At 43.8% G+C, this 24565-nt stretch overlaps 1 non-coding gene across 1 annotated transcript; it reads right to left on the bottom strand.

The window, feature by feature from the left end:
- Nucleotides 1-7002: 7002 nt before the first annotated feature.
- On the bottom strand, nucleotides 7003-7109 carry LOC112615189. Its single transcript, XR_003117299.1, has one exon. It is a non-coding gene; the product is annotated as a U6 spliceosomal RNA (small nuclear RNA).
- Nucleotides 7110-24565: the final 17456 nt, after the last annotated feature.

The following is a 24565-nucleotide window of genomic DNA, read 5'->3' as shown; positions in this document are numbered from 1 at the left end:
TGTCTCTACTAAAACTACAAAAATTATGGCTGGGAGTGGTGGCTTATGCCCGTTATCCCAGCACTTTGGGAGGCCGAGGCGGGCAGATGACCTGAGGTTGAGAGTTCGAGACCTGCCTGACCAACATGGAGAAACCCCATCTCTACTAAAAATACAAAATTAGCCAGGTGTGGTGGAGCATGCCCGTAATCCCAGCTACGCAGGAAGCTGAGGCAGGAGAATCATTTGAACCCGGGAGGTGGAGGTTGCAGTGAGTCAAGATTGTGCCATTGCACTCCAGCCTGGGCAACAAGAGTGAAACTCCGTCTCGAAAAACAAAAAAATTATCTGGGCGTGGTGGTGGGCACCTGTAGTCACAGCTACTCAGGGACATGGACGTATGCATATGCCCTGTGCATCAAATTATATATTTTAAATATGTACAGGGTTTTGTATAGCAATTATACCCTAGCTATAAGGAAAAGAGAGAGAAAGAGAGGAGGAGGAGGAACAGGAAGAGGAGGAAGAGGAGGAGGAGGAGGAGGAGAAGGAGCAGCAGTCATGGAAACAGCCTTGGAAAGAGATACTTGTAGGTCACAGTGTTGGGGACAGGGCAGGGTGAATATGTGGGCCAGCATGTATGTCTGGGTGCCTAAAGCCCACCAAACTCTAGTTGGCATGCTCCGCCTCATGGAATGCCGGACACTTACGTCACTCTCACTTGGTGCCATTGAGACAATATTTAAAAACTAGATTTTAGAATATTGAGAAAATAATTCCTCAGAAGACTTCTTACAGGACCTGTCTCTGGCTTGGAGAAGTCAAGTAGGGAATTCTTCTAGCAAAACTACCCATCAGACTTGCCCAATTGGGGTGTGTAAAGCCAGCTTTCCAAATTTAGAGCTGAGAACCAGCACATCCTGGTGATATTCTCTGGCAGTCTGTTTAACTGGTTGTTAACTAAATAGAGCAAGTATGGTGTTAACCACCACCCCCTCCATAAAAATGGTTGTGGTGGATCCAGTTAGAAGGTTTATGTAGTAGTCTAGGCAGGAGACTCCGGGGTCTTGGACTAGGGTGCTGGTGGTGAAACTGCAGAGCAATGTACAAAGGTAGAACTCTTCAGGAGGCACTGAACTGGCAGAACTTGATGACTACTCAGTGAGGCAGTAGGAGGGAGTGCAGAGGAGGTGAAAGGGAGAGGAGGTGTGGATGACACCTCCCAATGTCTTCCTTGGGTATCGAGGCAGCAGGTGGCGTTATCCTCTGGATAGGAAATCCTAGGAGAGGAACGAGTTTAGAAGGCAGTGAATTCCAGTTTTGTTTTGTTTTTGAGACGGAGTCTCACTCTGTCGCTCCGGCTGGATTTTTTATTTTTATTTTATTTTATTTTTTTGAGACAAAGCCTCTGTTGCCCAGGCTGGAGTGCACTGGTGCAATCTTGGCTCACCGTAACCTCCACCTCCCAGGTTCAAGCCATTCTCATACCTCAGCCTCCTTAGTAGCTGGGATTACAGGTGCCCACCCCGATCATGCCTGGCTAATTTTTGTATTTTTTAGTAGAAATGGGGTTTCACCATGTTAGCCAGACTGGTCAACAAGTGATCCACCCACCTCAGCCTCCCAAAGTGCTGGGATTACAGGCATGAGACACCTCGCCAGGCCATGAATTTCTTTTGAACATGTCGAGTTTGTGATGCCAGGCCAATATCCAGACGGCAATGACAAGTAGGTGGTTGGACCCATGGATCTGGGCTTTGAAGACAGATCCGATGTGGAGATATAAATGTGGGAGGGATCACCATATAGGTGGCATTGAAAGCCGTGAGAGTGGATGAGATCACTCAGGGAGACACTAGAGTAAAAAGAGAAAATTAAATCTGACAGGAGCTAGAGTCCAGAAAAATTCTTCATGACACTATTGTCAACAAGAACAAAGGCTGAGGGAGAGCATGGAGATGATCCCTCATGGCCAGCAGTGATTCTTCTATGTGGAGCTTGAAGCTTATGGGATCAGCAATGGATGAAGGTCAGCCAAGCAACTTGGCAAGGCAGCCTCAGGGGGAGGGAGAATTGAATGTTTCTACTCTGATAACCCTTAAATCAGTCAATAGCCATGAGGAACACTACGGGAACTCTGAACTTCTCCTGGGTAAAATGTCCCTCCTGGCCTCTTCTTTGCTGTTTTTGCAGCTTTGAAATGCTGTACACCCACAGAGTTGACTTCAAAAGCTGAGGAAATTGAATTTCTCAGACATTAAAGGGAGTCTGGGCTTTGAATGCCAATGCGTGCATTGAAGAGCTAACCCAGGAAATTGAGTTGGTTCAATATGAGCTGCCCACAACCAGCAAACCATCTAGCATCTCATCCAGTTGTTGAGTCTCACAGTCCCCAAACTGAATTACGTAAGCTCAGGAGATTTATTAAGAGGTGTTTGTCAATCTAATAGCAGAAAACCAAGGAGAGCCAGATTCTGAACTGAGGTTGATAGGTTTACACCGGGCATGACTCAGGTATCTTTTCCCTGAAAGCTCCCTATTAAAATGTGTGGTCAACTGAAACTCATAAAAGTTGTAAGAAGATTAACTTGTACCTTAAAAGTGGCAACCTATAGAAAATAAATTGCTAAAATCTTTATATGTGTATCTATACACACATAGATACATATATATGCTCATATACAGATCTAAGTTTATATCTATATGGATAGGTAGGTGTATAAAAACAATTTTTGTAAATGAGAAAAGCATTAGTGGGAGTGAAGTCCCAAATTCTAAGTCTTCCCCATAATTCCTCCTCCTTTGCACAATTTATCATAATATGTGTAATGTGACGTGTGTGTCTGTGTGCATGTATATGCACACGCACATCCAAAGAACAAAGTATGTCTTAAGCCATGACAGAGATGTGGCAAATTACCTTTTTTCCTGGAAAAGAAAAAGAAAAAAAAAAGCACTTACCTCTGTTCCTAGTGCACTTACTGGAGAGAAACAAGACCATCTGAAGAAGGTGGCATCTGAGCAAGACCTATGAGGTGGCCTGGGGCTCCTGTAGCTGGGGAGTAGCAGGAGACAGCATTCTAAATGGAAGGGACACCTTGAGCAGAGGTGGGAAAAGGTGTCAAGGTCCTTGGGAAGCATCAGGCTCTCCCTAGAGTATCAGATACAGCTGGGAAAGTAAAGGAAGATAACATGGAAAAGCAGGTTGGGGCAGAGTCGTATCATGGAGGGTCTAGAATTTCAGGTGAAGTAATTTATTTGTTCGCTTTTATTTTTTGTTTCATTTTGTTTTAAATAGAGAAGGGGTTTCGCTATGTTTCCCAGACTGGTCTCGAACTCCTCAGCTCAAGTGATCCACTCACCTTGGCCTACTTAAGTGCTGAGATTACAGGAGGGAGCCAGTGTCCCCAGCCTGGTCAAGTAATTTGGACTTTATCTGTAGAAAATGGGGAGTGGAAAACATTTGAAAGGGTTTCAACAGGAGAGTAACATGATCCAGGTTATGCTTCAGGAGGACTACTTTGGCCACAGGGTAGGGAGAAATTAGAAACGGAAAATACAGGAGGCTGTAATACCAGGCCAGGCCAGAATTTAAAATAGTGATGTTAATAAAGATCTAGTGACATAGAAAGATGCTTATAATAAAATCTGAAGCTTATTTAAGTCATTGCAAATTGATATGTATTATAGAATCTCATTTTTATAAACATACATATACATACTTACACCAGGTATATTTGCAGAGACAAAGCCTGCAAGAAATACACACAAATATAAACACTGGTTACTTCTGGTTGCTGGGATTATGGATGACTTTCATTTTTCATTTGACTTCATTTATTTTAAATTATTTTCTGCAATGAACATTTTATTGTTAAAAAAAAAAAAAAAATACAGGCTGGGCACGTTGGCTCATGCCTATAATCCCAGCACTTTGGGAGGCCAAGGCGGGTGGATCACCTGAGGTCAGGAGTTTGAGACCAGCCTGTTCAAATGGTGAAACCCCATCTCTACTAAAAATATAAAAACTAACTGAGTGTGGGCACATGCCTGTAATCCTAGCTACTTGGGAGGCTGAGGCAGGAGAATCGCTTGAACCCGGGTGGCAGAGGTTGCGGTCAGCCGAGATTGTACCACTGCACTCCAGCCTGGGCAACAGATACATTAAAAATAAATTTTAAAAAATACGAGGGGTGTGGTGGCTCATGCCTATGATCCCAACACTTTGTGAGACCAAAGCAGGTGGATCACTTGTGCTCAGGAGTTCAAGACCAGCCTGGGCAACATAGTGAGACCGTGTCTCTATGAAAAATACAAAAATTGTGGGCCGGGGGCGGTGGCTCAAGCCTGTAATCCCAGCACTTTGGGAGGCCGAGACGGGCGGATCACGAGGTCAGGAGATCGAGACCATCCTGGCTAACACGGTGAAACCCCGTCTCTACTAAAAAATACAAAAAACTAGCCGGGCGAGGTGGCGGACGCCTGTAGTCCCAGCTACTCGGGAGGCTGAGGCAGGAGAATGGCGTAAACCCGGGAGGCGGAGCTTGCAGTGAGCTGAGATCCAGCCACTGCACTCCAGCCCAGGCGACAGAGTGAGACTCTGTCTCACAATGTAGAAACGGCTGAAAAAAAAAAAAAGAAAAAAACAAAAATTTGCTGGGCATGATGGTGCACACCTGTAGTTCCAGCTACTCAGGAGACTGAGGTGAGAGGATCGCTTGAGCTCAGGAGGCTGAGGCTACTATGAGCCAAAATCATGCTACTACACTCCAGCCTAGGTGACAGAGCAAGACTCTGTCTCAAAAAAAAAAAAAAAAAAGGAGAGAGAGATGGAAACTGCCTCTATCAACCAAAAGTCTATCAAAATGTTTTCCTAAACAGTATAAGTTGGACTGTAGCTCTTTCCTCATTTAATAGCCCAGACTGGAGGTCATGATGACCTAAGCAAAGGAGACAACCACCAGAACGGGAAGGACACAGTCTCTTCCGTCCAAGGTGCCTCAGCACAGTCAACCCTGCCACTTAAGAACCATAAAATCTGACTTGGGTGAAGAATGCCAACAGCTGTGAAGCTGGCCTTAAAACTGGATCACTCACAGGCTGAGAACATTTTATTATCAGAAGAGTTCTTAGGATTACTGAGACCGACTGCACCATTTAATGGCAGTGAAAAATAGTGCTGTGAATGTTAAAAGCCTCTTTAAGCTCTAAAGCACTTTTTTAGTTTTGTGGCAGTTAACTCAGATTGTATCAGAATCACCACACACACCCCAGCCCCACCCCACCTGATGACTCTCATTCATTTGCAGCAAATAATTTATTAAGCTCTTGCAGTATGCCAGGCACTGTTCTAGGTATGAAAGACAGATTCTGCCGGGTGTAGTGGCTCACACCTGTAATCCCAGCACTTTGAGAGTCCGAAGCGGGAGGGTCATGAGGTCAGGAGTTCGAGACCAGCCTGACCAACGTGGTGAAACCCCGTCTCTACTAAAAATACAAAAATTAGCCGGGCATGGTAGTGCACGCCTGTAATCCCAGCTACTCAGGAGGCTGAGGCAGGAGAATCACTTGAACCTGGGAGGCAGAGGTTGCAGTGAGCCGAGATCATGCCATTGTACTCCAGCCTGGGCAACAGAGTGGAACTCCGTCTCAAAAAAAAAAAAAAAAAAAAAAAAAAGAAAGATTCAGTGGGGCCAGGCATGGGGGTTCATGCCTGTAATCCCAGCACTTTGGGAGGCTGAGACAGGTGGATCACTTGAGGTCAGGGGTTCGAGACCAGCCTGGACAACGTGACAAAACCCCATCTCTTCTAAAAATACAAAAATTCTCCAGGTGTGGTGGTGCACATCTGTAATCCAAGCTACTTGGGAGGTTGAGGCATGAGAATCACTTGAACTCGGGACGCGGAGGTTGCAGTGAGCCAAGATCATGCCACTGTACTCCAGCCTTGGTGACAGAGCAAGACTCTGTCTCAAAAAAAAAGACAGATTCAGCAGGTCAGGACTTTTCAATTTCATATCGTGGAAGACACCTGCCACACTTTCTTCTTTCCCCCATTCTTCCTGCTCACCTCCTTCCGGCTTCTGGAAGGTGACCTTCACAACAGCTGAGATCTTTATTAATTGTTTTCCCTGCTGAATGCAGGACCTAGAACAATTGCCTATGCCGTAAGTTCTCAGTAGATGATTGCTGAATGAACAGGTTTCACACATGCTGTGTCCTCTACTGGGAACATGCTCACTTACCTTTTTGCCTCGCTTATTTCTACAAATCCCTCTCTGCTCAGTTCAAACATCACGTTTTCTGACAAGCTTTCTGGGGTAGCCAGGTTCCCTGTTAATTATTCTCTTGTTGTACTCTACTTCTCCTTTTAGTATTTACTATCATTGTAATTATATAACTACTTGATCCGTCTCTCCTGTTAGTTTATAAACTCCATGAAGGCTGGGACCAGGCTGGTTTTGGTTAGCATTCTATTCTCAGTTCCTAGCACAGAATCTGACCCATACAGGTCACTCAATGGGTTTTTTTTTTAAATTTTATAATAGCTTTGTTGAAGATAATTGACATATAATAAACTGAACATATTTAAAGTGTACAATTTGAAACCATCACCAGAATCAAGATATTGAATATATCCACCTCCCTCATGAGTTTCCTTATACCCCTTGGTAATCCCTTTCTCCTATCCCTCTGCTTCTCCCCATTTTTAGGCTATAATGATCGATTTGCTCCTGTCATTATATATTAGCCTACATTTTCTAGAATTTTATATAAATGGAATCATATAATACGTACTCATTTTTTACCTAGATTATTTCATTTATAATTATTTTGAGTTGATCTACATTGATGCCTATATGGACAATTCATTCCTTTTCATTGCTAAGAATTATTCCACTGTATGGATATACCAGTATACCACAACTTGTTTATCCACTAACCTGTTGTTAGACATTTGGGTTGTTTCCAGGTTTTTGCGATTTCAAATAAAGCTGCTTGTGATATTTGTGCACAAGTCTTAAAAATATAAAACACTTCACGAATTTGCCTGTCATCCTTGTGCAGGGGCCATGCTAATCTTCTCTGTATCATTCTAATTTTAGTATGTGTGCTGCCAAAGTGAGCACCACTCAATGGTTGTTGAGTGACAGACTGAATAAATGCATTCTCATATAGTTTGATGTCCACCGAATGCTAGCTGAAACTGGGGTCATTGTCATTGCTGTGGTTATTGATGACAGTCATCGACAGATGGCAGCAGAGCTGGTAACAGCAGCCAGCTAAGCACCAGGCATTTTCTACCACCATGTACTGTTTCTGAGAGTAGATTCAGGAAACTGGGAATGAACTGTAATCATTGATTCATTCAACAAATATTTAGGCGTTGTTAGATGAAGTGCAAAAGTGAGTAAGGCAGTCTCTGCTTTTGAGGGGTTTACAGCTTGGTGGAGGTAACAGACCTAAAAACATGAAGTCACTGACATGTCAGAGGCCATATAAATTTGCTAGGCCTGCCATAACAGAGTACCACAAACTGAATGGCTTAGAAAAACAGAATTTTACTATCTCACCATTCTGCAAGCTAGAAGTTCAAGACCAAGGTGTCAGCAGGGCCATTCCTCTCTGCTCAGCTCAAATGTCACTTTCCTTGAAAAGCTTTCTGGAATTAGCCAGATTCCCCTGTTAATTATTCTCTTGGTGTACTCTACTCCTCCGCTCTGGTGGAGCTGGAGAGGGATCTGCTCCAGACCTCTCCCCTACTTCTGGTAGTTCCTTGGCTTGTGGCAACATCAACTCTAATCTTCACATGGCCTGCTCCCTGTACATGTGTGTCTCTGTGCCTAAATTTTTCCCTTTGTATAAGGACATTTATAAAGACCTTATCTCCAGATAAGGTCACATAAGGCGCCAGAGGTTAGGATTCCAACTTATCTTTTGGGGGGACACAATTCAGCCCAGAATGGAGGCATGCTGGGAGGCCTGCAGGTGATCCATCGGAGCAGCAGGAGGAAATCATCCACTCCAGGCGGGGTGAAGGACAGGGGAGGGGAAGAAAAGGTTTCTCAGAGTGGGTAAACCTTGGGCTGAGTCTTTAAGGGTAAATAGGTATTTCAAGCAGCCCAGGATAGAGGTGAGGGTGAGGCCATAGGTGTGGAGGGAGTGGGATACGTGGGCAGGAACCAGATCATGAAACACATGATGAAACCAGAGTTGGTTCTGAATGTCCCCAGTTCCTCAAGCCCTTGGGCATGATCCTTTCATTCAATATTCGAATGGAAAAGCTGAAGTAGCCATGCCACCAACAGTGGGAAGCCCAGTATCCCTGAGGATTTGGTGTGGTTCTGGGGGTAGGGCGAGGCGGTGCTCTCCTGGCTCTGGACTCTGTGGCCCTGGTCCTCTGTCCCTTGCTGCTCTCAGCTCTGCTGCTGCAATCAGCCCCTGAAGTCTGTCCTCTGCATCTTCCTTGCTGGGCAGCAGCTCACTTCCTCCATTCCCCAAAACACCAGTAACATCCAAGTGCTGGGATGGCCAGCTCACACTGCAGGCTTGAGAGAGCCAAAGAATGCCACAGCACAGACAGAAAACCATTTATGATGAAACACTGACCGTGGTGACCCCAACGTGCATAGGCCACCTCCACCATAGGAAGGTTCTTACCAGCCAGCTTTATCTTCTTAAGGACCTGTGACCACCACCTCCTCTGTCTCACCAGTTACAATCTCCTAGAAACTTTTAGAAAGACCAATTCCCGGGTCAGGTGCCGTGGCTCACACCTGTAATCCCAGCAGTTTGGGAGGCCGAGTAGAGCGGATCACCTGAGGTCGGGAGTTCGAGACCAGTCTGACCAACATGGAGAAATCCCTGTCTCTACTAAAAATACAAAATTAGCTGAGAATGGTGGCGCATGCCTGTAATCCTAGCTAGTCGGGAGGCTGAGGCAGGAGAACCCAACCCAGGAGGCGGAGGTTGTGGTGAGCCAAGATCACACCATTGCACTCTAGCCTGGGCAACAAGAGCCAGATGCTGTCTCAAAAAATAAATAAATAAATAAATAAATAAATAAATAAATAAATAAAATAAAAGACCAATTCCCAGTACTCACCTCAAATCATTTTAGTCTGAATCTATGAAAGTGGGGCCAGCTGGGCATGCATTTGAAAACTCCCAGGTAATTCTAGAGAATACTACTCTGAATCTAGGCCTTCCTCATATCTCCCCATCCCCACTGTTCTGGCAGCAAGGAAAGCTCTAGTTCCTTACTGTATAGAGCAATTCCTCTCTCTCTCTCTCTCTTTCTCTCTGTCTCTCTCACTTGTTCTCACTTATCCAAGCCTAAGCATATAAGCCATACCTTCTCAAAAATATAAAATCCATCACAGTGTTTTCCTAAACAACAGAATTTTTTTTTTTTTTTGAGATGGAGTCTTGCTCTATCACCCAGACTGGAGTGCAGTGGTACAATCTCGGCTCACTGCAACCTCCACCTCCCAAGTTCAAGCTATTCTCCTGCCTCAGCCTCCTGAGTAGCTGGAATTACAGGGGCCCACCACCACGCCAGGCTAATTTTTGTAATTTTAGTAGAGATGGGATTTTGCCATGTTGGCCCAGGTGGTCTCAAACTCCTGACCTCAAGGGATCTGCCCACCTCAGCCTCTCAAAGTGCTGGGATTTACAGGTGTGAGCCACCACACCCAGCCAGAATTATTTTTCTTTAAAATGAATTGTATCTCTCCGCTAAAAGGGAAGCTTTCATTTTAAATACCATATTTTAGTGACTTTCAGATTTCAATATTTTTCACATTTTAGTCTCTGAAATTGGATGTGTTTTATGATCAATGGGATATCATAGTTTCATCAACAGCATTATGTAGCACTTCACATAATAAAACACCTTACAGTTATAAGGGGATTTGATTTGATGAAATCATGTAGCAATAATTTTTTTATTTTTCCTGTCATAAAGGCAAGTCTTGCCAAGGAGTTTGGACTTTATACTCTAAGTAATAAGAGGCTGTCAAGGGGTTTTAAAGGAAGGAGCGACATGGCAAAGTTTTGCTTCCGAGAACCTCTTCATCTCATGCCAATGGGAATAAAGTAGGGATTCTCCTCACTGAGCTGGAATAACCTGCTTAGGGGTGAAAGGATCCAAACTTGCTTCCTTTGGGGCATGAAGGTTCAATTCCTTGTGTTAAGGCCACGTGTCACTGTGGTTCAGACACCAGCTCTCTCCCAAGAGACCCCAGGAGACCGCATTCATTGCCTTGATGAATTCTCCACTTAAGGGGCCTGCTCTCTTGCAGGCCAGGAGACCTGTTTGTTGGCACTTCTCACCTGGTCCTTCTTTCCCAGGAAACCAGGCGTTAAGCAGGCACCCCTGAGAGGCTGATATATAAACTACAGAAGGCCCATTTATTCGCTTACAAAGAGTAGTTAAGCTGGCGAGCAGACAGCACACTCTAGTAGGGAGATCAGTCCATTGTCTCCCTGGAGGCAAATCACTGGAGAAGCCAAGTTATAACCAGAAAGGCAATTTATTCATTTATAATGAGAAAATCAACTTTCGAGAGTACTGGAAGTTCATACAAGCCAGAGCACTTTGTTCTTTCCCTGTTGAAAAACGAATACCCAAGAAGCCAAATTATCCAGAAGAGCGAGCAAGGAATTGTGGCAAAGGTTGAATAGAAGACCTATCTCTCAGCTGAATTGCTCAAGGCGCTCTTACCCACTAGAGGGGTTGCTTTGCCTGGCAGACTTCTTTGCTCAGGTCTGCTTGCCAAGCTTTCTTCTTGCCTGGACACTGAATGGACAGACCTTGCCAGCATTTGCCCCTGAGACTTGTCATTTTCCAAGCTGCCATGGCTGATCAGCTTCCTTCTCTTACAATGGGGTCTCCTTCCCCTAAAAGTAATTGGGGCTTGGTTTACTTCCTTAGAGTCGCAATCAAACCCAGTCTAATCTATTCAAGAACACACATAAATACAATCTCTTAGATTTTTCCCACAAATGGCTTATCCTAACCAGTGTATGTGTGTTTTATTGTTTAACCCCTTACAAATTTTTATTTATTTATTTATTTATTTATTTTGAGACTTGGTCTCACTCTGTCACCCAGGATGAGTGCGGTGGCATGATCATGGCTCACTGCAGCCTCAAACTCCCGGGCTCAAGCAATTCTCACGCTTCAGCCTCCCAAGCAGCTGGGACTACAGGTGTGTGTCACCACGCCTAGCTATTTTTTTTTTTTTTTTTTTGTAGAGACAGGTCTTGCTGTGTTTTTCAGGCTTGTCTCAAACTCCTTGACAAAAGCAATCCTCCTGCCTCAGCCTCCCAAAGTGTTGAGATTACAGGCAGGAGCCACTACTCTTGACCTACAAATTTACTTACAAATTCTTTGGGACTTCAGGCAGTCATTTGCTTAGGACAAGCAACAGGAGGAAATGAGCTCTGTTTAATAAGAAACTGAATTCCCCTTTGACACTCTAGGCATGGAAACCCTTCCTTCTCCAAAGGGTTGGAGTAACCCTCAGGGGCTTGTCCCCCAAGGCCCTGTGAATAAAGCTGGATTTAGGTACACGGGCGGGAGGGAGAGCCTCAGACCATGGGTGGATTTGGTTTGATATGCATTGCAGGTTCGTTATATCAGAGGGTGGAGAATACAGACCTTGAAGCCACACACAGCTGAGTTCCAGTCCCAGCTTTGCTGAAGATACAGCACTCAACATCTGTGAGCCTTATCTTTAAAATGGGTATGTCATACCTGTATCTCCCAGAAAGATGAAATTAAACAATAATGCACAATACTTGGCACATAATAATCATTATTCCTTCCTCTTACCCTTCTCAATTTTTCCTATTACAGGAAATTGTTCCACAAAAGGCTCCTACCTCTAGAAAAATGCTCCTTCTCTCCACTCTGCCCACCGCCACCCACCCAGGTACTTTAAAGTCAGTGAGAGAGGCCTAGCAATTACATTTCTTTTCTTTTCTTTTTTACAATGTCTTACACCAAAATATTTACATTTATGTATTTAATTCTAAGAAATAGGGGGTATAGAGGACAGATGATTGATCATAAGTTGGTAGTTGTTGAAGATGGAAAATGAGTACAAGGGAATTCGTTGTATTATACTCTGTACTTTGGGATACGTTGAAATTTTCTGTGTTAAGAATACTTTTTAAGGCTGGGCACAGTGGATCACCCCTGTAATCCCAGCACGTTGGGAGGCTGAGGCAGGAAGATCACTTGAGTACAGGAGTTTGAAATGAGCCTGGGCAACATGGCAAAACCCCGTCTCTTCTAAAGATACAAAAATTAGCTAGGCATGATGGCACACGCCTGTAATCCCAGCTACTCTGGAGGCTGAGGCACAAGAATCACTTGAGCCCAGGAAGCGGAAGTTGCAGTGAGCTGAGATCGCGCCACTGCATTCCAGCCTGGGCAACACAGTAAGACTCTGTCAAAAAAAAAAAAAAAATACTTTTAAGAGAAAAATATCTTAATGATAAGTTACTATATGCCAGACACTGGTCTAAGAGATGGGGTTTAAAAGAGTAAGTCTAAGCTTGCCTTTGAGGAATTTAGTTTGATGGGAGAGAAAACTGTGTTAATGGTCATTTCAAACTGAGTGATGAGGGTGAGTGAAACTTTATATTACGCAATGCTCACATGTTCCACCCTGGCGGAGTGGCCGGTGTGTCCGGTTACCAACGGTGGTGGCGTCCCCGTGTGGCAAAAGTGTGAACACCGCCTGCAAGCCACTCAGCCTTCCTGTATTGAACTCGAGCAACTCTTAACTAATTTACAGTGTGAGAAGCTTCTCGTTTCTTCAATATTTGCACAGAAATGAGACTTGATTAATGTATTTTGGCACATTCCTTCAAATTTGTGGCGTACTTTAAATTTGCATAAAACTTGGCTGCTGAATTGTGATGATCTGTTTACTTCTCTAACAGGGTCCTCTTCCTCACCTCTTCTTTTCCCAATGAAGTAGAAGCAAAGAGGGAATGAGGAGAAAGGAAGAAGGGAGGAAAGAAAAAAAGGGGAAGATTAGGCAGAAAGACTGTTTGCTCTTCTCCCTCTCCTACCTCCCCAGTGCCAAAGTTATGTCATACGAGGTTTGACATTAGTGATCCTCTCTTTTGTGCTGTGCAGTAATTGACACATGAGTGACGTGAAACCCTCCTGCTGACTGGCTTCCCCATCTTGGGCTTGTCATTTCACTTTCCAGAACCTATATTATAGATTCCTCCATCTGTTATATAATATAGGAATAGCAGTACTGACCTAACCTCCCAAGGGTCATAGAAGGGTTATACCAGATAATGCAGGAGAAAACCCTTTGAGCATAGTACAGCCAGAGACACATGTTAGGAGTGTTATTAGGACCACTGGCATGGCATCCACAGCTGCCACTTCCTTATGACTCACCAGCCTCTTATATGAGACCGTCTCACTATGAGGCCCTGAAGGGTGCTGAGCTAATGTTTGTAAACCACTTTAAAGAGGAGAAGGGCTTTAAAGCAGCTTGGAACACTTCCTATTAGATGACCTCTACAAGAGTACAAAGGAGAATAAATGTGGACTTTCCCCTTCCTTATAATTTTCTTTCAAAAAGGGAGACAACTAGCTCCCTCATCAGTGTACATCACAGTGTTTGAGTTAGCCATGTGAGTACAGAAGAGTTGTCTGGGACAGGGTCATGAAAAAATATTGTTCTTTTTTTTAATGGGAAAGGAAGTGTGTGCTTGTTTTAAAAAAAAATGCAAGTGATATAGGAGTATAGAAAATAAAAGGTAAGGCCAGGCACAGTGGTTCAAGCCTATAATCCCAGCACTTTGGGAGGCCAAGACAGGCGGATCACCTGAGGTCAGAAGTTCGAGACCAGCCTGACCAACATGGAGAAACCCCATCTCTACTAAAAATACAAAATTAGCTGGGCGTGGTGGCACATGCCTATAATCCCAGCTACTCGGGAGGCTGAGGCAGGAGAATTGCTTGAACCCGGGAGGTGGAGGTTGCAGTGAGCTGAGATGGTACCATTGCACTCCAACCCAAGCAACAAGAATGAAACTCTGTCTCAAAAAACAAACAAGAAAGAAAGAAAGAAAGAAAGAAAGAAAGAAAGAAAGAAAGAAAGAAAGAAAGAAAGAAAGAGAAAAGAAAAGAAGAAATGTAAAAGCCCCATTTTTTCAAATATCGCTTCACCCTTTCCCTAGAGGTAGCCACTGTCAACAGTGTAGGAGTATATTCTTCCAGCTTTTATATAGATAGATAAATAGATCTTTCTGTGCATTCTGTCCTGCAATTTTCTTTTCTCACTTAACCATAAATAGTAGTATTTAAGAGTAGAATTTTACAAATAAATTAAGAAGGAAATATAAATGTTTTACCAAGGAGACTGCTCATTCAAACATATTTCTTAATTTTGCAAGAAAGCCTTATTGTAAATAGGGAAAAGAAATTTAAAAAGAGAAAATATACAATATTTTACATAAAATCGAATGTGTTTCTTAAACCAAAACATGGAGTTAGAATGTTACCCTAGCAGCCGAGAGAAAATTACGCCCTGTACACATCTTTATCACGTTTGTCCACCCAAACTAGAATGCGAACTTCTCCAATGTAAGCAGTATTCCCTGGACCTAGCACAATGCCTGGCACAAAGAAATGTTTGCTGAGTGAATAAGTGAATAAACAAATCAACTGTGACCCTGGATTCTTGCAGAAGTTATCCATTAATTAGGACAGGCACAGTGGCTCATGCCTGTAATCCCAGCATTTTGGGAGGCCAAGGCGGGTGGATCTCTTGAGGTCAGGAGTTTGAGAACAGCCTGGCCAATGTGGTGAAACCCCATCTCTACTAAAAATACAAAAAAAAAACCAGGCTTGGTGGCATGCACCCGTAGTCCCATCTACTCAGGAGGCTGAGTCACAAGAATCACTTGAACCCAGGAGGCAGACATTGCAGTCAGCTGAGATTGCACCACTGCACTCCAGCCTGAGCAACAGAGCAAGACTCTGTCTCAAAAAAACGAAGAAGTTCTCCATGAATTAATCTCTCCTGGGTCCCTTCTGTGCTTTATGGCATCTTGTTTTTATAGCACTTTCACACATTATGTTATTTTGGTATCACAACAATCCTTTAATTATGTTGCACTTGGTATTTCATCTTGTCACTACTTTACAGATGAGCAAACTGAATCCTAGTTAGGTGATAGAGCTGAGCCTAGAACCCAGGTATTTTCTGTTGCACCACACTCTATGTTCTCCAGTGGCCGTCTCTGTGGTGTACAATGGTCAAAGGAAAACAGAAGTAGTTTAGTTTCTACAGAGCTGAGAGCTCACTTGAGTTGGTGAGGGTTAATCCTCATCAGTTTGTGAGCTAGGAAAGCTACTTTAGGCCTGGTGCTGCATTGCTGGGCAGCAAACCTTATGAAGTCCTCTTGTTTGCAAATCCATCTTCTGCCATCTGCTGGACAAATTCAGTATCTCATTACTGCTCTTCATCAGCCATCATGACAGTTTCCATCTGTTAAGGACCAAGCTGGTGCCATGTAATTCCCATGTATAATTTCTATTACTCCTTAAAGCAACCCTAAAAGGCAGGTCCAAGTTTTAGTCCCATTTTCAGATAAGGTAACTGAGGGTCACAATGTTTAGGAAGTTCACACTCTGTGTGTTAGTTTCCTAAGGTTGCTGTAAGAAGTTGCCACAAACTTGGTGGCTTAAAACAACAAGAATTTATTTCATAGTTATGGAGGCCAGAGGTTTGAAATCAAGGTGTGGCAGGGCCATGCTCCTCCAAATGCTCTAGGGGAGGATCCTTCTTTGCCTCTTCCGGCTTCTGGTGGCTCCAGGCATTCTTTGACTTGGCTGAATAACTGCAGTCTCTGCTCCATCTTCATGCGGGCATCTCCTCCTCTCCGGGTCTCTCCTCCGTGTTTCTCTTATAAGGATATTTGTCACTGGATTTAGGACCCACCAGGATAATCCAGGGTGATCTCCTCTTGAGAGCCTTAAGTTAATTACATCTACAAAGACTCTTTTTCCAAGAGTCACATTCATAAGTTCCTAGAGCTAAGACATAGGTGTATCTTTTTAGGGGCCACAATTTAACCCACTGCAGTATGTTGTACAGTCAATAAGTTATACAGCTGGCATGTGACCTCGTGTCTATTGACTCTAAAGACTATGCTGTTTCTCATTGCTAAGGGGATCTAGGTTGTTGCTAGCCTCACTTCTGTCTCCTCCATCCCTCAAGCCTGCCGTTTTAGGCACCCTCTTCTCTCCTTTTAGTGAATCCCCCTCCTCTTCCACTCTGCACACAAAATAACTCCTTGCACCCTGAGACTGCCCCCTGGTGCTCCTTGTGCAGGGTGTCCACATGATTTATCCAAATGAAGACACATTTGAGAATGCAAGAGAAAAAACGGGGGTTGATATAGTTTGGCTATGTCCCCACCCAAATCTCATCTTGAATTATAGTTCCCACAATGCAGACCTGTCATGGGAGGAACCCAGTGGCAGGTAATTGAATCAAGGGGGCGGCTACTCCCATGCTGCTGTTCTCATGATGGTGAGTGAGTTCTCATGAGATCTGATGGTTTTATAAGGGATTTTTCCCCCTTTTGCTTGACACGTCTCCTTGCTGCTGCCATGTGAAGAAGGATGTGTTTGCTTCCCCTTCCACCATGATTGTAAGTTTCTTGAGGCCTCCCAAGCCATGCTGAACTGTGAGTTAATTTAACCTCTTTCTAGCCAGGCGCAGTGGCTCACACCTGTAATCCCACTGCTTTGGGAGGCCAAGGTGGGTGGATCACTTGAGGCCAGGAGTTCGAGACCGGCCTGGCCAACATGGTGAAATCCTGCCTCAACTAAAATTACAAAAATTAGCTAGGCATGGCGGTGCACACCTGTAATCCCAGCTACTCAGAGGCTGAGGCATGAGAATTGCTTGGACCCAGGAGGCGGAGGTTGCAGTGAGTCAAGATTGTACCACTGCACTCCAGCCTGGGCAACAGAGTGAGACTCTGTTTCAAAACAAAAACAAAAACACCTGTTTTCTTTACAAATCACCTGGCTTCAGTTATGTCTTATTATCAGCGTGAGAAAAGACTAATACAGGAGTCAATGATTGTCCTGTGACAACAGGTTTAAAGTGGGACAGTGCCAGGAAAACCTGGATGCAAGGAGTCCCTATCATTGCCTCCCGTGGCTGTGCTCTTCTGCTGGCTTCCCCAAGACTCCAGAACTTTTCTTGTACATCTGTAGTAAATCCCCCTTCCATGGTGCATCCCTACCCAAAATGTGATCAGAAGACTATGAGTCCCACCAGAAACCTAATAAATAATTGCTGCATTTATTTATTTATTTATTGAGATGGAGTTTCACTCTTGTTGCCCAGGCTGGAGTGCAATGGTGCCATCTCTGCTCACCACAACCTCTGCCTCCTGGGTTCAAGCAATTCCCCATGCCTCAGCCTCCCGAGTAGCTGGGATTACAGGCATAAACCACCACGCCTGGCCTATTTCTTAAATATCTGTTAAACTTTTGGCAGCTTGTGTGCCGCTAATCACTGGAACACAATCCCTACCCTGAAGGAGTTTACAGACTAGGAGGCAAGTTGGGCAAATAGATACAGATGCCAAAAATATAGAAAAACCTTACCAGCCATTGAGCAAAGATCTCTGGCTGCTGCTTGAAGGAAGAATTTAGTGCCTTAGAAAAGACAATTCAGGAAAAAGAGGAAGGGAAATGGCATTAACATAGGGTATTCCAGAAATTCTACTTGCGTTGTTTCATGCTGTTGTCATGATCCTATGAGGAAGGTATTGGTCAACAATTTGTTATCTGAAATCTTTGGGGCCAGGTGTGTTTTGGAACTCAAAACTTTCTAGATTTTTGAGAAAAAAAAATGTTACAAGTATAATATATTATGTGCCACCCCCAGCAGGGTCTGGGACTGCTTCAATTATTAAACTAATACTTTAATAATTGTGTAGCAAAACAGGTAAATTAACATTAAACAAAATAAACACAGACTATAAAAAGCCACGTGAAAGGGTTTTATGAACAAATTAGTTCAGGTCGATTAGATTTCATCACCAAAGTAGTTAAGAATAGAATATCCGTTTCCAAAACTTTTGGATTTGAAGACTGTAGAGTTTTATTATTTGCTCCAATTTGTAGACGAAGAAACTGAGGCTTGGAAAAGAAACTTGCCCAAGAGACACACTGAGTAATTGATGCAGCTGGACTTGGGGTAAGCCCCAAGTTAGTTGTATCTACGAAGATCCTTTTTCCAAAGAAGGTCACATTCATGAGTCTGCCTGGTTCACCCATGGCATCATTCTGTTTCAATTTTTGATTCAGCTAAGTTACCTGAGCCCTACCAAGCCCTGAGTAATATCATGACTTTTGAAATAATATTGGCTGTTCCAGTCCCACTTGTCTTTGTAGAAACACTCGAATCAAAGCTTTAAATCAACACGGCCCAGGACAGCTTTGAATGCAGCCTAACACAGATTTGTAAACTTTCTTAAAACATTATTAGATTATTTTGCAATTTGTTTTTTTTTTTTTTTTTTTTTTTTAGCTCATCAGCTATTGTTAGTATTAGTGTATTTTATGTGTGGCCCGAGACAATTCTTCTTCCAATGTGGCCCGAGGAAGCCAAAAGATTGGACACCCCTGCTTTAAATCATATGAACATGAATAATCTTTTTGTCTACCCATGTTTGTGACATGCCTTTTTGAGACATTTGTTAGTGTAAATCACCGCTTTCAGGCAGCAGGGGGGCAGTTCTTATTTGTGAACTTGGAAGAGACTTTTAATTAAGAAGTTATGTAGATGACAATACAGGCAGAGTTGCTTAGAAAGCAAAGCCAGACACTTCCTCTTTGTTGACCTACTTCAAACACACATGTGATTACTTAACTTTATAAAAAGAAAGTCCCCAAGAGAGTAATAATTATTCCTAACAGCACCTTTAAAAGAAATGGTCTGGGCTGCTCTGCCTATGGAGTAGTCATTCTTTTTATTCCTTTACTTTCTTAATAAACTTGCTTTCACTTTAAATAAATAAATAAATATAAATGTTCTGAATAAGAGAAATGGGGGGAAAAAACTCAATCCAAGAATAGTTTAAAATATTGGCTTCCTGAACTGATGCTTCAGATTCATGGTCCCAGCACACCCCCAGCCCACACTACCACCCCACTCTCACACACATGCTGTGTATTGTGAGGATGGTGAAGCTTGGTTGAAATTTGTTCTTTCTTTTTCCTTTGCTAAAAACTGAAGTGCTGGCTGGATGCAGTGGCTTATGCCTGTAATCCCAGCACTTTGGGACACCGAGGCAGGAGGATCACTTGAGACCAGGAGTTCAAGACCAGCCTGGGCAGCCTAGCAAGACCCTGTCTCTGCAAATAATAATAATAAATTAGCCAGGCATGGTGGCATCCACCTGTGATCCCAGCTACTCAGGAGGTTGAGTCCAGGAGATGAAGGCTGCAGTGTGCCATGATCATGCCACTGCACTCCAGCCTGGGCAACAGAGTGAGACCCTGTCTCAAAAAATACAAAAAACAAGCAAAAAAAAAGAAAAAAGAAAAGAAAAGTTGGAGTGCTGAACTCTATTGCACATTGCTAATCCTCAGTTAGAGTCAGCAGGCCTAGGATTGTCTTGTCCAGTTTAATTCATAACTTACCACCAGGGTCCCAGGGTAGAGAATTCGTTCCAGGTCAACTTAGATGGCAATAGTTAAGCCTTTCAGCCTGTCTTCACTACTAGGTTTTTATCATCGTTTTGTCTCGACACAAAAGATGTCATACTCATAAAATTCCCTTAACAGATCAGTTTTGTGTATTCTTCACACTTCAGCAAGGAGGAACAAAGTAACAGCTTACCTAAAATAATTCCAGAATTTTCCATTCAAATTACCATTTTATGGATTGAGAAGTTACTATGTGCCATGCTGTGTGATTTATCTTCGGAGAATACAAATGATCAGAATGCAGCTTTCAGGACTGTACTATACAGTATGCAAATAATAATAAATGCCTATATAGTATTTTCATTTTCATGTGCCTGGCACCATTCTAGGTGCATGACATATATAATCCTCTCATCCTCTCATTGTAAGCCACACAACAACTCTGAGGCAGATTCCTGTGTTAGACTATCTCACACATGAGGAAACTGAGACCCAGAGAGGTTAAAGAACTTGTCAAGATCACACAGCTGGCAAGTAGTGGAACTGGAATTTTGATTGACACACTCAGGCCCCAAAGTGCACGTTCTTCTCTTCTATAATGGGAACATTACCTCTTTAGGGACAGGATCTGTGTCTTATTTGTCCCTGTATCCCAGCTCCCAGCACTGTACCTGGCAGAAATAGATCCTTAATACACAGTTGAGAAGGAAGGAAAAGAGAAGGTAAGAGAGGGAGAGAGGGGAAAGGGAAGAAGAGAGGAGGGACGGAGGGAGAAGGACACTAGTTTCGGGCGCACACTCATACAGTGCTCCCCATGGAAATGAGGTTCAGGGCCCATTTAGTAGCAACTGCATTTTTCTGAGAGAGAAGAATTGATGGCTAGATCTGTGAAGGTTCATTTTTGCGAGCTGTCAGACTTGTGCTGTAACCCCACAAAGGGAGAAACAGGGTTTTGTCTCTTGACATAAAAGATGTCATACTCACCAACGGCCCAAGATCAAAGATCAGAGCTTATCAGAATCTGCTCACGATTCTTTCCTTTTTTCCCTCCCTCCCTCCCTCCCTCCTTCTCTTCCTCTCTTTCTCTCTTTCTTTTTCTTTCTTTCTTTCTCTCTCTCTCTTTCCTTCCTTCTTTCTTTCTCTCTCTCTCTTTCTTTCTTTCTTTTTTTCTTTCTTTCTCCCCTTCCTTCCTTCCTTCCATTCTTTCTTTTTTAAGAAGCTTCATGAATCATGACTCTAATAGCAGGAGTAAAAGTTTCTACACTGAGTGGGGGCACAATTTGCGGGGCACGGGAGCAGAGCTATGTGGAGAGCAATCATTCCGCTGGGGCCATTCTCCAACTGTACAGTATTTTCCAATTTTTTTTTTTTTTTTTTTTTTTTTGAGTCAGGGTCTCACTCTGTCCCCTAGACTGGAATCCAGTGGCATGATCTTGGCTCACTACCACCACTGCCTCAGGGCTCAAGCCATCCTCCCACCTCAGCCTCCTGAGTAGCTAGGACTACAGGCATGCACCACCACACTCAGCTAATTTTTGTATTTTTTGTAGAGACGAGATTTCACCATGTTGGCCAGGCTGGTCTCAAACTTCTAAGCTCAAGTGATCCTCCTGCCTCTGCCTCCCAAAGTACTGGGATTACAGGCATGAGCCACCACTCCCGGCCTTCTAATATTTTAAAATATTTAGACCTCAAAATTGTGAAGACTATACTGATGCAATGTAAAAGCCAAGCTGTGCAGTGTGGAGAAAAGGTAAGGAAAACAAGTGGCCCACTTCTCCCTCAGCTCTCCAGAATATCTGTCATACCCCACTAACGTTACTCGTTTAGATCCACCTCTCCTACTGGCCCATGTTCCTGAGATGCAAGGACCTTATTACTCATCCTTAGTTTAGCGTAAGTGGTTAAACAGGAAGCCTGGGAAGTCAGATAACCTGAGATAACATTAAGACTTTTTCCCTTACTGCGTGACATTAGGCAACTTGCTTAACCTCCCTGAGCCTCTGTTTTCTTATACATTAAATAGAACATAATAATGTTTTCCACAAGGGAATGTCTCCAGTCACTGAGCAAAAATCTCTGGCATCCCTGAAGGAGGAAGTTGTAGCTGAGAAAAGACTTACTGAAGGAAAGGAAAAGGAAATGGTATTGACCTAGAGTTTTACATGACCTAGTTTTACATGACCTAGAGTTTTACATGTAATCTTGATGATTGAGAGATTTATGTGTATTGTTCAGCACAGTGCCTGGCTCATACTGCACATGACAAAGACAGCTATGTTTCCTAGTATGTGTGCTCTCCTTTCTTTGGTAGTAATGTCACTAAAATTTTAGTGGGGTGTGTGTCTAGAAAGATAGAACCTGGGCAGCCTAGCAAAACTCCATCTCTACAAAAAATTTAAAAATTAGCCAGGAGGGGTGGTGTGTGCCTGAGGCCCTAGCTACTCAGGAAGCTGGGGCAGCAGGATCGCTTAAGCCCAGGAGTTCAAGGTTACAGTGAGCTCTGATCACACCACTTCACTCTAGCCTGAGCTACAGAGCAAGGCCCTTTCTCCAGAAGAATAAAGAAAGATGGCCAGGGAGTACTGCAAGGAAATGGTGAGGTGCACGTGGCTGTGGCTAGAGGCAGGTGTTTACTTAGACCATTGCCACGGTCAAGTTGAGAGGAATGGTCTGCACTCAGTTGGAGAGGTGTGAGCACTAGGGTGCCTCTGGGTTAGTCAGCTAGACTCTATGAATGCCACATGGAGAGAGGAAAGCAGGCAGAGAGGGAGAGGGAGGAGGAGAGAGGACACCCAGATTTTCAGCATGGTGACTAAGTCATGGTGACGTAATTCACTGAACTGGAGGAGGAACCAGTTTGGGAGACAAGTGATGAATGTCGTTGAGGACATGTTGGGGTGGAGGAGCCTGGCATGTGTCCCATCCAGATGTCCAGCTGCGTTCCTTTGTTCATCGCCTCTGTGGAGTGGCATTTCATCATCAATGAGTCCCGAAAAAGGGTTTTGCAAAGAGCACTCAAACGTTCTGTGCCTGGTAGATCAAAACAACCCCGCAGAGACAGCAGCTTCCAAACACGCCCAGCCCACAGAAGCCCTCAAGCTGCCTCCTTGCCCTTTCTGGTTTGCTTCCCAAGCCTGCAGCTCAGATGGCCTCACCCCATCCAGGATCCCTGCCTAGGTAGGAAACAAAAGGTGTGTATCCACAGCACAGAACTGTATCCACCCAGTCAGCAATGGTTTCTATGAAACATTCGATCACAGGGTGCAGGGTTTTTTGTTTGTTTTCCTTCCACTGGATAATCGTTTCAGTGACAATAGCTAATGCCTGTGATTGTGTCAAACATTAATGATAGTTATTTTTCTGTTGCAATTCTGCCCCCTGCAGACACTTTCCTGAAATTCTAATTTGCACCAACTCTATGTTGGCTCTCCTACGTCTTGTAAAGCTACAAAAGACCGGAAGCAAATCTGTCACCCTGACCTCAGACAAGGGGAGGTCAAACTGCAAAAATGGATAATTGTCTTTCTCAGCAGGGAGTTCTAAGGAGGAGCCCACAAACTTGGAGACCCAGCCCAGCATTAACCAATGCTTGCTAATGCCTGTTATTACACTAAATCCTTTGTATATGTTACCTCATTTAACCCTTAGTACTAAACAACAGGCAAGGAAAATGAGGCTCAGAGAGGGTAAGAAATTTGCCTAACACCACATAGCTAATAAATGATGGAGACAGCATTCTAAATCGAACCTGTCTTACTCTAGTTGCCTGTGCTTAACCATCAGTCCTGGATTTCATATCCCTGATGATATGACCACAATCTACCTGGCTGTAATTTAATTCCAGGTTTTCTCACTCAGTTTGCCCTATTCAATACTTGCCATTCTTCAGATGTGGGCTCACTGTTTTACCGAAAGGAATGTGTGTGGTTTCCTATCATCCACCCAGTGCTAGAAAAGCAGAAGTCTTGGCCATGAAGAAACTCAGTAGTGGTGTCTCTGGATCGACTTGCTTCTAGAACTGATTGGTGGGGTAAACAGTGGTGACCAGTCTTGCTGGCCCTGCAAAAAGATGCTGCCTGGTGGAGCTGTTCCTGCAGGTGACCACTTCGTCAGCAAGTGCAGTGATCCTCTAACCATGGGCATAATTGTCTTAAGAACAGAAAAACGGCTGTGTGCAGCAGGTGGTTCATGCCTGTCATCCTAGCACTTTGGGAGGCCGAGGCAGGATGATAGCTTTAGCCCAGGAGTTCAAGCCCAGCCTGGACCACATAGTGAGAACCTGTGTCTGTTTTATTATTAAATATATATATATAGATATTTACCCATATTCAGTGCACAATTGAACAATTTTTAGTAAATTTACCAAGTTGTGCAACCAGGTAGAAGAGCAGTTTTGAACCTCCTTGCATCCTACCACTAAAACATTCACAACAGCTAGGTTAGCAAAACCAAAACCCATGGCCAACAACTGCAACAAATCCTAGCAACCAGATTCTCCTTGAGCTCCAAAATTTAAGTGAGTGGAAACAAGCTACCAATAATTGCATGGTCCACACAGCGTCAAGGAGACGGAAGGTAAAGGGATTCGTGATATCCGTAAGAACTGAAGGACCCCAAATCACCAAAGGAACTCACTGGAAAGTTCAATGGGCCACTGGAGAACAGCAGCAAAGCTGGCATTGAGAAGAAAGGTGGTCACATGGAAACTAGGGAAACCTCTGGCCACGCTGAAGTGGCCTAGAGGTCTGGGCCCTGTGAACTCTCAAACAAACCAAACCAAACCATCTTTCTAGAACAAAGCTCCACCCTGAGGAGAAAAGCCTGGGCGTGAAATCCAAACTGAGCAAGATAGGAACAATGAGG

Source organism: Theropithecus gelada, chromosome 1 (assembly GCF_003255815.1).
Source record: "Theropithecus gelada isolate Dixy chromosome 1, Tgel_1.0, whole genome shotgun sequence".
In the NCBI taxonomy this organism is placed as follows: domain Eukaryota; kingdom Metazoa; phylum Chordata; class Mammalia; order Primates; family Cercopithecidae; genus Theropithecus; species Theropithecus gelada.
The sequence above is the reverse complement of the archived record's forward strand: the minus strand, read 5'-3'. Positions and strand labels throughout refer to the sequence as shown.